The sequence below is a fragment of the Schistocerca gregaria genome, chromosome 6 (assembly GCF_023897955.1).
Source record: "Schistocerca gregaria isolate iqSchGreg1 chromosome 6, iqSchGreg1.2, whole genome shotgun sequence".
In the NCBI taxonomy this organism is placed as follows: domain Eukaryota; kingdom Metazoa; phylum Arthropoda; class Insecta; order Orthoptera; family Acrididae; genus Schistocerca; species Schistocerca gregaria.
The window spans coordinates 230,767,605-230,781,863 of NC_064925.1; the positions used below are offsets into that span (position 1 = coordinate 230,767,605).

The 14,259-nt window shown below is 43.0% G+C and overlaps 1 protein-coding gene across 1 annotated transcript in view; it reads right to left on the reverse strand.

The window, feature by feature from the left end:
* LOC126278974 (vesicular glutamate transporter 1) overlaps positions 1 to 8,592 on the reverse strand; it is an 885,812-nt gene extending 877,220 nt beyond the window's left edge. The window contains exon 1 of the mRNA XM_049979269.1: positions 8,491 to 8,592. The gene's annotated coding sequence lies outside the window, so the exon portion shown is untranslated. The remainder of the gene's footprint in view (positions 1 to 8,490) is intronic.
* Positions 8,593 to 14,259: the final 5,667 nt, after the last annotated feature.

Genomic DNA, 14,259 nt, shown 5'->3' on the forward strand with positions numbered 1-14,259 from the left:
ATGGATTCTTATGTGAAAAATGCTGAGTTGGACCGTATTCCAGAGTCCACGTCAAACTGAATGTTCCCTGTACCGGATACGTCAGTCCGAAAGTTAGAGGTAGGTAAGGGCACACAACCGCTAATGGGACCGTCTCTAGTAAACCACAATAGTGTTACACCATATCTCCACCTTGACAACAGCTTTGCCGTATTTACTGCTGTGAGAATAAAAACGTGTACCAGCCAGTCGTGCTAAGCAAGACTCGTCCAGGAGGTTACATGGCGCCTGTGTGAGTGCGAGTAGGTGGTGCGGTCCTCCCCCTAGGTAACGGAATTTAATTCGCAGTTCGTCACACATACAGAGCGCTACTGTAGGCTCAGGAGGATATTGGCGCAATAAACCACAATCTGGCATCTCCTGCAGAATGAATTAGCGGACGACGAGCGCAGCAATAGCGTGCTAAAACTCAAGTGAACTATGACCACTTAAGAAGTATCAATCACCAATGTGCACATTATTACAAGGGCTCCTTGGACGCATGTAGCTTGATATGAAGTGCAGTGAAATACTTAATGAGCCAGATGGAGGGCATTGAGATACCAAAGACGAAAATACCACGCAGTATTCGTCCATCTCAGTAAAGCGTTCGATTAAGTAAATACGACTGGAAGAAAACCAATGTAAGAATTGAAGGGAGTGACCAGAGATGGAGATCTGCTAATGAAAGCAATCGAAGCGTCCCTTCAGTGCACTCTTATCCAAATAAGGAACAATGTTGAAATTTTAGAGAAAATTACACAGACCAATTTTTCAAGAAAACCCGGTGAGTTCGAAATTATAGTGTTATGACCGGCTGTGAGGGAGGGCTTGCAAAGACTAGAAACTTGGTCAAATCGAAATGACCTAATGGTAAACTAAGGCAAGGCAGTCCAAATGACACTAAGGAAGGGAGTAAAAATATCAGCTATGCATTGAATTCATACAAATAATATAGAAATATATAGAGGGTGTCCCAAACGTCCGTTACTTTCTGTAAAGTCAATACTTCACTGAATATTGTAGGTAGAGAAGTAAAAATTGACACACATGCTTGTAACGACATGAGATTTTATTGTAACTAAGAAAAAGTGCACAAAATGAACAACAGATAGCGCTTCATGCGAGAAAAATCCATAATTAGCATAACAATTGATGTTTTGCAAAGAAAGAAATGCTCAACGTGTCGGTGATTCATAAGAAGTATCGAGGAACAATGTTGTGAACAGCACTGTACAGCATATCAGTAGGTGAGGTGAAAAATTACCGTCGGACGAACGAGGCACACTTACGACTTCAAGTAACCCCCGAACACGAATTGAGGTCGGCGACCTGGGAGGCCGGTCATGACAAAAGTGGCGGCTCAGCTCGGGATCCTCACCAAACAACGTGCCCAAGAGTTCTTTCGCACTTGTAGCAATGTGAGGCGCAGCATAATCCTGCATGAAAGTCATATCTTCCAGCTAGGAAGGCCGGTCATGACAGAAGTGGCGGCTCAGCTCGCGATCCTCACCAAACAACGTGCCCAAGAGTTCTTTCGCACTTGTAGCAATGTGAGGCGCAGCATAATCCTGCATGAAAGTCATATCTTCCAGCTAGGCTAGGAATGATTTGAAACCTACTTTAACTGCAGTTCATTTTATACACGGTTCTTACGCGGCGTCACTGACGTACTGCTGTCCATCGCCATGTGTTGGCCAGTTTTGGACTTGTTTCTGATTTCAATAAAAACCCAAAGCTTTATCTCTCTGCCTACACTATTCCGTGAAATAGTGCACTTTCAAATGTTGACGGACTTTTGGGTGACCCTGTATGTATCTAGGTATTACGATACTGATAACAACAACATCTTTCGGTATGAATATTCATGAAAGACCAACAGGAGCCTTCAAAACCTCATGTAGTATTCCGAACACAACTCATCAATCGACAAACACGGCAGTGACCCCATTCAAAGCTGCAGTAATGCCAATCATAATGTGGAATACAGATATAATGAGGAAAATGTAAGACTGGTGATAAAGAATAGAAGAAATCCAGACGACTAAACTGGCACTTGAAACGAAAAACAGCACCATATAGACGAACATATTAACTGTCGAAAGAGACTTATTTCATAGCGGACATTATTACGAAACTGTTTTACACAGAACCATTTGAGGAACTGATTGACATCACAGACTGGAAGAAGAAGGAGATAACCTAGGGTCCTACAACACACCTTCTGGACGGGGGAAAGCAGGGACAAGAGACATAAAACGACATGATCCGCAATACACAGGTTTCATCGTAAAAATATGTGCCGACAAATAATCTCACACACTGACTCTAGAATGTAAATGTATACAGGTCGTACAACGATGTTAAAAAATATCACATTATAACGTTCTAGTAGAGAACGAAACCCTTGGCAGGCTATAGGAAAGACTAAGACTTTTTAAAAATGGTTCCAATGGATCTGAGCGCTATGGGACTTAACATCTATGGTCATTAGTCCCCTAGAACTTAGAACTATTTAAACCTAACTAACCTAAGGACATCACACAACACCCAGCCATCACGGGGCAGAGAAGACCCCTGACCCCGCCGGGAATCTAACCCGGTAACCCGGGTGTGGGAAGCGAGAACGCTACCGCACGTCCACGAGCTGCGGACTAAGACTTTTTAAACTCATATAAACTTGTTAAGTAATATTCCGGCTGAGCGCCCTTTTCTCACAGATAAAAATATATGCGTCAAGATCCTTTTATTGAATTTTGTCGCCTTGGTATTACTCGAAATGTTTAATGAAGTGAAATAAAGAAGATTATTTAATTTACATTGGAAGAGTGAACGTCTTACAAAGCTAACAAATACGGATACTACAATTAATCTAGTCATTTCATTCATTCTGTGTTACATCACCACTTTTAGTAGAACTGTTTGACAGATTAAGCATAAGGATCTTGTTGTTGTTAACCATGACTACGCCTCCAGCTTGAGCCATTACACTGTAAGTAAATGTGTTTCCAAGGGGGAAACAGAATCAGCAGTTCCAGTAGAATCGGTGCCTCACTGCTACCGCTGCCGGGACACAATCTCCAACACACTTTAATTGGCTTCACAACACCCTACATCAATCAGGTATGGATCACCGACTTCACTGATAGATTTATTTTCTCTGATGCATCGCATGTTGATCGAACACTAGTCTTGCACTTAGATCCGAATGCCACAGAACATCACACGAAACAGCTGCAACAGGCACGGACGACATTCATAGTCTTTCTTGCAGGTCATTCCACTTGCGGGAACATGCGCCTCTCCCTCGCCCGTTCGGTGTTCAGAGCGTAAAAACTGTTGGAAGGACGCTGTGAACTGAAGAAATGTATATCCCACACGCTTAACAGGTTACTCATAATGAGCGTAAAGAAACTTTATACTTGTTATTTCGGAGTAATGTAAAATTTTATCTAGGGCTTGCTTTTGAAATAAGCTTCATATCATAGAAGACATAAATTTTGCCAATTGAACAGAAGGGGCAAGAAGTGCAGATAATGAATGAGATCATAACTTAATATCGGCACAGTGTGTACAGTAACACCCGTGGTTTTCGTTTCTGTTTTATAATCATTACATCTCACGTCTCATTGATCCCCTCAAGTAACTTTCAGTTAAAACTACAAGAGTTTGAAGGGTGATGTTTTGTTTATCTGGACCATACCCATGACAGCAATGTATACGGTGGTAGCAACGGATTCCTATGGACATTTAAAGAAACTTGTGGTACTCACAAAGGAACCAATATCGCCAAAGTCTCCCAATTGTGGAAGCTATTTTTGCAGGGAACACATATCCAAATTTTATATGTTTTAATATTAGACATCATTCGATGCATCATCAAATCTCTTGTAGTCCTTTAGCGCAGATTGTATTGTTTCGTGTGGAATTTCTCGCTTTTATGGCACGTAGCTTATGATCTCCAGGCTGTATTCGAACATCCTAAATTAGCTTCCAAACTTCTGTCCAAGAAGTCTCTGTAAGTCGACGTTTGTAAAAGATGGTTGTGGGACTTACGATGTTCAGTATATAATGTAAAATGAAGAACATCTTCAGCGCTCTTTTTTCTTATTTACTTTGTTTATAAGACCAGTTCCGGCGTTTCACTAGGCCACGTTCAAGCCCGCTGATCAACGTGTAAGAGGAATCCAAACTCATGTTCAGTCGAAACAGGGGTCAGCACTAAATAATTGGTACCCGTAGACTTCCGGTTTCAGTTGATGAACGAAGGGATCACGTTGTTGGAACCAGAAGTTGCCTAATACTGGACCCTATTTCGACTGCAAATGAGTTGGATTCCTCCTACAGGTTGGTCAGGAGGACTGAAGATGACGGGGTGAAACGCCGAAACTGGTCGCCAAAATACGTCAAATTTCAAAATATGGATTGCTGAACGTGTTCTTAATTTTACATTCTCTTCACATTTTCATGGATAGAAGGCCTTATACTGTTAATGACGGCGGAATTTGGCATGAAATATGCCGCCTCTCTCCCACTTTTGTGCAATTCAAGAGGAGTAGAATATACGCCGGCAGAGATTGTGACAGTTTTTCTTTCCATATTCCCAGATTTACCTACCAGAAGCACTTGCAACTATTGACACAACGCTGATACATATTTGACACTTTATATTATGTATTGTTCGGGAAACGTGAGGGTAAACTAATGCGTCTGTATCTTCAAAAGCCACACTGGACTCTAGTGCTGTTCCCAACAATTATTAACAACTATGCTACTCTACTGTCGTTTAGTGACAACTCTGACTTTTTTGATGCTGAGATTTTGTTTCTCCGGACACACAGTCTAGGAAAAAGACTTTTTGGACGCTCGCTGAACACAAGGTTTTATTTTCGTCCGTCACTCATGTTTTCATTTAAAAGCCATGTTCAGTTTTTAAGAAAGTAGATACTGGATGAATGGAAGAAGGACGCAAGATTACAAGTTAGAAATATCTCGGTACACAGAGAACACAGAAGACAGAAACGTAAATAATATCCTATTTATCTGCCTAAACCAGTAAAGCTGGATATAGTGAAGGAAATACCTTGACTGCTCGTACTGAGGTGAGAAATTTGTACAAGCCGGCAGAAGCTTTATTCACATAAGCAAGTAACATTTCCTTTGGGGAAAGAAATTAAACAAACACAAATAATAGTCAACAACCGAAAAATACCTGCGTGTTACAAGCTAGGCGAAGACAAGTGGCAGTGTTACAGGCACAATGTTGTAACTGAGTTACAGGGATTGGAAAAGAATGTAAGAGATCACACCTGCATGTTAAGAACTAACTGACGATAAGTTAGAGAGGGTGAGTAAGAAAAGAAGGATATTTCAACTGAATATATATGTTTGTAAGATGTATTCTGATGAATCTGTGGCAACTAATGAGGTGACGGAAGGAATAAGAACATTTTATGGAACAAGCCATAGACTGTTGGTGAACTTATAAAGGCTGTTATCATAAGAAAAAGAGAACGAAGAAGAAGAAAAACAGGTGATGAAACTGCTGAGTGAAGCGAGGGAACTCCTATCTTAGCGCAAGGTGCTGTTGCTATAGGATTAAATAGCTATTTAAAAAACGAAAGTAGAAGGAGAAGGTACAATTGTGTGTCCCGATAACATTAAGATAATTAGAAATTTATAATGCGCGCAGAAGGGGAAACGACCGTAGTATTTGAAAAGGAATGATTCTGGTATTCATCTGAAGCCAATTATCCTAACGAATGAGATTAAGTTGTTTAATGAGAGAACGAAGTTACGCAGTAGCAAGAGAATGGACTCGCTTTCGGGAGAACGGTGGTTCATAAATGATCAGGCAGTTCAAGTTAAGGTTTTTTCTGGTTTTCCAAAATCGATTGAGGAAATTGCGCGATGGCATCTTTCAAACGGATTTAGATGAATATATGTTTTTCCCCGACATAGAATCAAACATGGCTACAACTTTACCTCACAGAAAATTGATGATGATGATGATGATGATGTTTGGTTTGTGGGGAACTCAACTGCGTGGTTGTCAGCGCCCGTACTAATTCCCAACCTTTAATCAGTCCAATCTCGCCAGTTTCATGAATGATGAAAGTGAAATAATGAGGACAACACAAACATCCAGTCATCTCGAGGCAGGTGAGCCGGCCGGTGTGGTCGAGCGGTTCTAGGCGCTTCAGTCTGGAACCGCGCGACCGCTACTGGTTTTTACCAATACTGCAACACTTTAATTATCACCATGAACTCTTGGTACAAGTTTTAAGTCTCTAAGGGAAGTGTGATTGTCACCGGATTTTTCTGTAGACAACGTAAGCGAGCCTGCAAGAAATACAGATGAAACACTGTTAACAGTATTGAACATGGCAACTCCAGATCATCCAACAGTTGGAAATTTAGAAAAAAAATTCCTTAAAATACAATTATAATTGCATATTTTAGAAGTGGGTGTTCCGGGATGAAGCTTAATTAATTATAATATCTAGTGTTCCATACACAGAATAATTTTCTCTAGTTATCCTCATTCATAATAAATGTTCCGTTAAAATAAGAAGTGGTATTGGTGTTGCTCTAGACACGTCCTTTTTCATTCATTTTGCTTATTGATGGCAACCATTATCCATTTTCCTACAGCCATTCCATTTGAATCTGAACGACTACTTTCGTTTATCGACCAACTTTGATGGGTAACTCAACAACTGAAGACATAATTATTATTTCAGCATTGGTGGCAATATATTCAGAAGTTTCCAACAGGGAAAAAATCGTAACACGTATCCAGCTGTACAATGTACTATTTTAAGTTAAACTGAGGATTCGTTTCACAGGTTTATTGTAAACATTAGTAACACAACAAAATTAAATTCACTTCAACTAGTAAACAATTATAACTTCTCTCAAATAGGCATAGGATGATGCCAAGTTTCTGACTCGTAAGCATTCATTAAATATAAGTTAAATGAAATTGGTTAGTAGATCAGAGATATGAAATGCACACATTGTCGTCATAAAAAATTAATAAAGACGTCGACAATGTGTGTATATGCTTGGTTGGTTGTGTGTGTGTGTGTGTGTGTGTGTGTGTGTGTGTGTGTGTGTGCGTGCGTACAGGTCAGTTTGGGGAATACAGCAAACTGAAATGTAATTTACGAAAGCTACAGACGTTCTAAATAAGAATGCCGATGATAAAGGTTCTTCTCTCACCATCAGACCTTTATTACATCACAAATTTATCTATAAATTAAGAAACGGATGTGTTTTCCACACAAAATATTGCTTATGATAACAGTATATGCCGCAAAATTTGCTTCTATAGTTTCAGTTCGACAAAGATGGCAGCTGAATTAAGACCACAAAATACATTACTAGTGCGGAAACAGATACGCTAAAGAAATCTATGCTAGGTCGTAGTTTAGATGCCCCAAGGTACCCTTGGAAAATAGCATTGCCTAATCTCACCAAAATTTGCTTCTCGCTTGGTCTAAGATGGATTTAATTTCCGAAAACACAGGCAGTACTGCTCCAACTGGCCGCCAAGAGGCCGCCTAAATTAAAACACATCTACTATGAAAGTGGAGCCTTGGTCTGAAACACATACAGTTTAGAAACTAAAATATTGCCTCAACCATAAATAACGTAGATGTCTAATTTAATGCGTTTAGAAGATCTCACAAGAATCTTCATAATATAGAAATCGTTTACAAAAGATCATCAGTGCGAAGTTCTCACAATAGTGTCATTTCTGAAATTGGATACAGCCATGATTTCACAACCAATAATTCACATTCGAAATACATACAGCTTCAATAAAAATGAATATAACGTAGCGTTTATGGGCAAATACTAACAAAATTCACGTGCTGCCTGAATTTCGAATACTGTTGTAGATGTCACGAGGAATGATTACGAAAATAAAAATATGAAAGAAAAATTTGCTCAAGATTTGCGCACTGCTCTCGACATGTTCATCACGAGAGTATTCAGCACAGTACTGACATTTAAAATCGCTAATCGTTTCTTTGGTCATCTAAGTTCCACATTTGTTTTGCGGTATGGTTTCGATCATAGCTGAAGATCTTCAGAGCTATGTAGTTGCGTAAGCAACTCGTCGTGTCCACGCGGGAAGTACACATCTCTCCTCTGATGTGTAATTCCTGTGTGGACACCACTCGTTGCTTACACAACTACATAGCTCTAAAGACGCTCAAATTTGATCGTAAGTAGTCATAAGGGAAAATAAATTTGGAAATGAGACGCCAAAGTTGACGGTAAAAAGTTTAAAAAAAAGAGACTAAGATGTGAACAGGTATAGGTATAATATAGAGAAAACTTTGTTGTTGAACACTACTACTCTTTTAAAAACATCAAGATGTTGGTGCAAGAAGAATAGCGCACAGTACAGAAAGAAGCGGACTGCAAAGCTTGTACCCGCAGTGCGTCCACCGGACTAACCTGTGAGAGGCGTGGAGCGTTGGTTTGCTGTGGCTGCAGCGGCACTGTGCGACTCGCGGGCAGCCGGCCGCCGCCTCCGCCTCCGACGCCGCCGCCGACGCGCAGCGCCACACCGCGACGCCACCTACGCCGCCTCCGCCGCCCCCCACCCTCGGGGGCTTCCCCGCCGACGCGTGCGCAGAGCAGGCGCCCCCATTGGGCGGCGCAGCCTATTGGCCGTGGGGCCGCCGCCAACAGCGTCGCGACGCCCGGCGCCCACTCGGCGCCATCTTGGACGCTACCCCCGCCGCCCCCCCCCCCTCCCCCACGCGCCTTCCTCCGCCACAGCTTCCGAAACGGCCCGCTCCGCCGGGCACAATGTAATATTACTTTTCAGCCCGTCTGTGTGTACGTGCTCGCGCGCTTGTATGCGAGTGTTTGTGCGCGCTGGCGCTGTGGCGTTATCCGATAGCGGGAAACTATATTTCATAGGCCAGCCGGCGGCTCAGGATCGATAAGACCAGCCGGGCGTCGGCGTCGGCTTGCGGCCCTGTCTGGCCGGCACGTGGGCTCGGCGTATTTCTGCAGTCACAGTTCCGGCCGTGGTCTCTCTGTACACAGTATACCGGAGGCCGGTCGATGTTGGTTTGCAGACAACAGCTGCTGCATCTTGGTCGCTCTGTAAATATGGGCTTACACATTGGCGCGCTGGAAATGCATGCATTGAACATCGGATTTTGGCGTGCGCTTCCTCGCCATTACAACAACTGAAACACGGCCGAAGGCTAGGTGAAACGTACTTCAAATATCCACGTAGTGTACCACCCACTTGGACATGCAAATGCAAATTGTTGGCACAAATGCACACCGCAGATAAAAACGTCATTTAAACTCTGTACAAAAATAAATGTTGCTTGTTGGTGAGAAGATTGCTTATGACTTGAGTAAAAAGCAGAAACATCTCGAACCACATGTCGCAATTCAAAGATGACGACATCCTGGGCCCTCCAGCCTATGGTTTATCGTTCAGCAATGTTGCTGCTCACGTTGGTCAGCATCTAAAGACTGTCGTGTGAATATGGAAATGGTGGGTTTAGGAGGGCAGGATGTCAATGCCACTAACGCTCCAGCGCATAAACTATCCAGTCTCATTAATCCGACCACCACCTGTGTTCGATGCCGCCGTGCGACAATCACTCACATATGGAAGCTGGCAGGAGTAGCATTGGCGGGTTGTTCTGTGTCTTCAGTCCTGAGACTGGTTTGATGCAGCTCTCCATCCTGTGCAAGCTGCTTCATCTCCAAGTACCTACTGCAACCTACATCCCTCTTAAACTGCTTAGTGTATTCATCTCTTGGTCTCCCTCTACCATTTTTACCCTCCACGCTGCCCTCCAATACTAAATTAGTGATCCCTTGATGCCTCACAACATGTCCTACCAACCGATCCCTTCCTCTAGTAAGGTTGTGCCACATTGGAGGGTTTGCAGTATAAAGCGAGTGATGGAGGCGCGGACAAGAGTGCAGTCGTTGTCGTAATGCGGAAACGCAGTGATTTATCTGACGTCCAAAATGGCATAACCATTGGCTTGAGGGCCAAGGGAGAAAGCTTTTCCGAAACGGCCAAGTTTGTAAAGTGTTCGCGTGCCGCCTCGGTTGAAGTATACTGTACATGTTCCGCGCTATCCAAAACTTATGCCGATGCAACTGTGGTGTACCATGGGGCGTAGATGACAGTGGAGACCGACATGTGCCGATTGAACAAAGCGACAACAAGTGCAGGCAGTGAATGAGATCATAATTTAATATTCGCACAGTGTGTACAATAACATACGTGGTCTTCATTTCTATGTTATAATCATGCATTTCACGTCTTACCGATCCCCATAACTAACTTTGAATTAAAATCTCAAGAGTTAGAAGGGTGATATTTTGTTCATCTGGATCATACACAGGACAGCAGTGTCTACAGTAGTAGCATTGGAAGCATATGGACATCTAAAGAAACTTGTGGTACTCACTATGGAACCAAGTTCGGCAAAGCTTCCCAGTTCTCGAAGCTTTTTTGCAGGAAAAAAATATTTCGATTTTATATATTTTAATATTGAACATCCTACGATGCATCATCAAATTTCTTGTAGTTCAAAAATGGTTGAAATGGCTCTAAGCACTATAGGATTTAACATCTGAGGTCACCAGTCCCCTAGACTTAGAAATACTTAAACCTAACTAACCTAAGTACATCACACACACCCATGCCTGAGGCAGGATTCGAACCTGCGACCGTAGCAGCAAAGCGTTTCCGGATTGAAGTGCCTAGAACCGCTCGGTCACAACAGCCGGCTGTATGGAGATGTGTGTGGGCGAATATACGTGCAACTGTTGAGGAAATGACCACCTAGATTAACCGTGTCTCCTCAACGATCGCCAAGAGAGCGTTGCTGCGTGTGGGACCCCGGAGCAGGTGCCTGGATCACATAACCTTGGTTACTGCTGTTCATTGCCCACGAAGACTGTACGTTTCACGCCGACACCGCAACTTGATGTCCACTGAATGGTGACAGGTCGTCTTTCCAGATGAACCACGTTTCATGCTCCAGCGAACTGATGTCCGTTGGTGTGTACGATTCTGCAACAATCATCAGAAGATTCCGGGGCGGAGGAGGAAACGTTACGGTCTGCCGAATGTTTTCGTGGCTTTCCCTGTGTGATCTCGTCAGTCTGGAAGGCACACTACATCAACACAAGTACGCGTCTATCCTATGGTAACATGTACATTCCATACATGCAGTTTGTTTTTTCGTCGATAGGATGGCATCCACCAGCAGGACAATGCAACGTGTCACGCGGCTCACAGTGCGAATACGTAGTTTGAAGAGCACCAGGACTACTTTACCATACTCCCCTGGCCACCAAAATTTACAAATTAAAACCTAGTCGAGAATCTGTGGCACCACTTCGATTGAGATGTTCGCACCATGGATCCTGAAGCATGCGACCAAGAGTAGCCACAGAAGATACCTTCAGTTAGGAAAAGGGGTAGTTTGCAGGAAAAACCTGTCCACCAGTACAGTGCGACGATATCTCGAGCATCACGCGCTGTCAGCACGATGATCATTATTGTGGTTTCCCATGGTGCGACAGCAGAGAGATGTGGAGAAGTAGACCGATGGTGACGCGCCAAGCCGCAATATTGGATGAAGACAAGGTGACACTTCACCTTTTCGAGCGAATACCGGTTCTATGTACTGTCTCATAATGGACGAATCCCTTCGTAGAGGTTGCAAGCAGATCTAACGTTGTTAGAACACACTCTTCACCATCGTACGTACAGGCAGAACACCATCTCGTGTGACAGTATGGAGCCACTGGGGACAGACACGTCATCTCCGGAGCGCACAACTGTTAATTTAGACTGTATCAATTAAAAGTGGTCCACATTCCTGAAAAAAGCAGTTCAAATGGCTCTGAGCACTATGGGACTTAACATCTGAGGTCATCAGTCCCCTAGACGTAGAACTACTTAAACCTAACTAACCTAAGGACATCAAACACATCCATGCTCGAGGCAGGATTCGAACCTGTGGCTGCAGCAGCAGCGTGATTCCGGACTGAAGCGCCTAGAACCGCTCGACCACAGCTGCCAGTTATAAAAGTAGTCCACTTCACCTTATAAGAAGTACTTTGGTAAACTAAGCGTTAAATGTTCATAACCACTGCAATTAACGTTATTTACTCAGCACTGAGAACCAAGTCGTCAGAAGTTCCATGAAATTTTAATTGATTACTTTCCCTACCCTGTATCCTAAGGACGAAACTGCATGATGGTACTATTGAACAGGTATCAAACTCCCCTAGCGCAAGTAATTTTCTCTCACAAGCTGCAAGGCGCAGAACATTACACGTCGCCGAGATACTAGCTGGCCGGCCGGGGTGGCTGAGCGGCTCTAGGCGCTTCAGTCCGGAACCGCGCGACCGCTACGGTAGAAGGTTGGAATCCTGCCTCGGGCATTGATGTGTGTGATGTCCTTATGTTAGTTAGCTTTAAGTAGTTCTATGTCTAGGGGACTGATGACCACAGATGTTAGGATCCATAGAGCTCAGAGCCATTAGAATCTTTTTTTTTTTTTTTTTTTTTTTTTTTTTTTTTTTTTTTTTTTTTGCTTAAATATCAAATGGTGTCTGATTCACGACGCTTCTGCGTGACGTCTGTCCCCAGTATTGTGACGATATACCCTCTCCCCCACCACCACCACTACCACCACCACCACCTCCACCCTCCAGAAATGATAGAGGCTAATGTAGACACAAAAACAGTAGAGTTAAGATTATTTTACAGTCCACTCCATCTACATCTACATCTACATCCGTACTCCGCAAGCCACCTGACGGTGTGTGGCGGAGGGTATGTGTTTCCATTCACATATCTTCTCTTCCACGCTCTATTCATTCTGTTTTCTTTGAATACTTTGAAATTACCGATGTCGAAATCCGATGCTGCTGTTCAGCCAACAGTGCCTTTCGCTGCCACGTTCAGCAACTGAATGTTTTAGGCGATCTCGAAGCTTACTGCGAACAGTCAGTTTCTTCCCCTACCGTCCCCCACCACCTCGGCAGTGTTCATCGCTCAATTCCTACCCCCCCCCCTTTTCCCCCTTTTCACAGCCACCTCTCACTTAACACACAACGCTTTTAGTCCGCGTGGAATGAAGTTAGTGCCTGTGTAGCAGTTAAATCAGTCAATATCTGATGTAATAACATGGGGTAATTCGGGATACACCAAGCCAACAAGCGGACTGTGGAAGATATTTTTGATGCCAAGCGAGGAATAAAACTGCTCTCTTTTCCATGAACGGGAGCCTTTTTTACTTGCGTAATCTCCTCATAACTGTTCTCCTACTTCCTACCTGTAATTTTTTAATTTTTTTTCAGTGTGTTGTTATTCTGTATACGGCACTTCACAATGAAAATGAGACCGCAGGAAATGATGTAGTGGAAGGTGCTCTTTGTTTAAGGGATCAAATTTAGCATTTGTTAAAAGACACCAAGACATTAAACATCACTACAATAGTGAATTTACTCTGGCTGACAGCAACATTTTCAAAAGATGGCCATAAAAAAACGCACTCTCCCTTGATATTGTGAGGACTGCACCACGAATCTGTAAGTCTCTAGATAACACAACTCATAAATATCTTCCCTTTTACGGAAAATAAGATTATATTAGAGTTATTCACCTTCCATAAAACCTTGAATCTGCCCCTCTCATTCCATACGTATGTCAAGCACAGGACACACACAGTTAACTTCCGATTTGATACCGTGCCTACAAGCGTCGAAGTATGGAGTGCTCGTGAACGCCAACAATAAACATTTCCACGTAGTATTTCCGAGTACACTAAATTCTAAGAGCCCAGTTGATGATAATTCAAGTGGAAGTAAAACAGTACGCAATATTACAGAGGGATTACGCATAAAATTATCCATTGGATTAAATATCTGGAATACTTCAAATCTGTGCCTTGTCATGCAATGATAAGTACAATTGTGTGTGAAATCTTATGGGACATAATTGCTACAATCATCAGTCCCTAATCTTACACACTACTTAACCTAAATAAGCCTAAGGACAAACACACACACCCATGCCCGAAGGAGGACTCGAACCTCCGCCGGGACCAGCCGCACAATCCAGGACTCCAGCGTCTGAGACCACTCGGCTAATCCCGCGCGGCGATAAACACAATTCATTTCTTACAGCTACTGTTGCAGTAAATTATGAGAACATTT